The sequence below is a fragment of the Oryzias melastigma genome, unplaced genomic scaffold, assembly GCF_002922805.2.
Source record: "Oryzias melastigma strain HK-1 unplaced genomic scaffold, ASM292280v2 sc00345, whole genome shotgun sequence".
Lineage (NCBI taxonomy): Eukaryota > Metazoa > Chordata > Actinopteri > Beloniformes > Adrianichthyidae > Oryzias > Oryzias melastigma.
In genome coordinates, this window is record NW_023416943.1 from 119,959 (window position 1) to 121,682 (window position 1,724).

A 1,724-nucleotide genomic window follows, 5' to 3' on the forward strand; every position below is an offset into this window, starting at 1 on the left:
GTTAAATAAATAGACAGGGGCAATAAATGACAAAATAGCAATGTGGGGGGTACTTGTTTTAATTCTGGTACTTTTAAAAGGTAATCAAAGAGTGCATTTGGTTGCTTAATCCATGGACTGTATGCACGGAGCTGTGTGACATACTTCCGGTTTCTGGGTGGCCTAGAGCTTAAACCATAGACTGTAAAAAACAATGGACAGATCGAGCACTGAGGTCCCCCATTGGAAATGCATTACTTCCTCTCCTCGCGAAAGTTCCTGAAATAGATACCGCCATTTGCAAACAATCTTCAGCGATTGGTCCGAGTCATAGCTGAGTCATCGAATCTACAGGAAGTACTGTCGCCAATCAGGAGTGAGATTATTGCCACCGTCTACCTATTTCCACGCCTCAACCACGTGACCGCGGATGTAAACACCTACTTTAATCACGGCGGCTCGAGACAATTGTACAAGTCATTGTTGTTTCAGCTTGGGGGGGTTCTGAGGACAAGCCAAAAGAGAGCAGACCCAGGAGCAGATGACAATGATTTATTGAAGGCTGCAGGAGGATAAGCAGGAACAGGTGAGTCAGTGTAGGGATGTCCTCCAGCCACCAGGAGGTGCAGAACTCTGTGGAGTGGGAACAGGTGAGAAGTGGCCAACAGGAAGATGAATGCAGATTTTATTGTAGCTTACTGTCTTGAAGATGGAGTAGTGGCTGGAAGGAATGGAGTGTGATCTCTGCCCAGGATGAGGCAACAGGAAACACAGCAGCAAGGGAGGAGGAGGCGGGGAGGGTGTGAAGAGTCCGTAGTCCAGAAGGGAGGTCCAAGACTGAAGGAATGTCTGGTACACGGGAATCAATCCGGGAGCAATGTAGAGAGGTACTCACAAAAGGCACAAGGGAAGCAGGCTGAACGGGAGGTCGTGAGGCAGAAACAGGTCAGGTCAGATTGGAAAGGATGAACAGGGTTTGAAGCTTTTCAGGAGCAGGTAGTCGTGGCTGTAAGGCTGAGACGTTCCGGCAAGGCTGTGATGCAGGAGCTGGTTTAAATAGGCACAGTCACAGGTGACAGGAATCAGGAGAATGGCTCTATCAACAATTAGAAAAGTGGACTGAAAATGGTGTCTTTCGAGATGAGTGGACCGAACCTTTTCGCGGAAGACGCCCGCAGCAGGAAGACGCCCGCAGAACGTCGTGGTCTGACAGCTGTGTTGGAGGGACGCCGGACGTGACTCAGAAAGACGCCGTTTGGGGCTATAGCCTCCTGAGCCTGCATCAACGGGGCAGAGGCGCCCTACACCGGACGCCATTCTGGTGAGCGTAAACCAGTGACTGTCCTAGCATGTCTTCTACCTCCCCGGCTCTCACCCCTCTTTCCTGCCCCACTTGTCATATGTTTAGTCAGGATCCCGCCTCATTTAATGAAGACAATGGTCGTTGTGTTAACTGTAGTCTGATCTCAGACCTGTTATCCAGGCTCGAACAGTTGGAAGCGCGTCTTAGCTCAATGGAAGCTAAACCAGCTAGCCATGTTGTTGTCACTCGGAGCGCTAGCCGCGCTAGTAAAGCTGACTTAGCTAGCATCCCACCGCCCTCTCAGCAGCCGGGGAATCCCCAGGATGAGTTTATACAGGTTGGGAAGAAGCAGAGAGCTAAACGAAGGCACGTAGAACACACGGAGCTCCCTGTATGTAACAGGTTTTCTCCGCTCAGTAACGCACCAACTGAACCGAAAACC

General features: G+C 50.5%; 1 long non-coding RNA gene across 1 annotated transcript; it reads right to left on the reverse strand.

The window, feature by feature from the left end:
• Window positions 1-516: 516 nt before the first annotated feature.
• Window positions 517-1,078, reverse strand: LOC118598336. Its single transcript, XR_004947460.1, has 2 exons — window positions 679-1,078; window positions 517-612 (listed from the first exon to the last, which is right to left on the reverse strand). It is a non-coding gene; the product is annotated as an uncharacterized LOC118598336 (long non-coding RNA).
• Window positions 1,079-1,724: the final 646 nt, after the last annotated feature.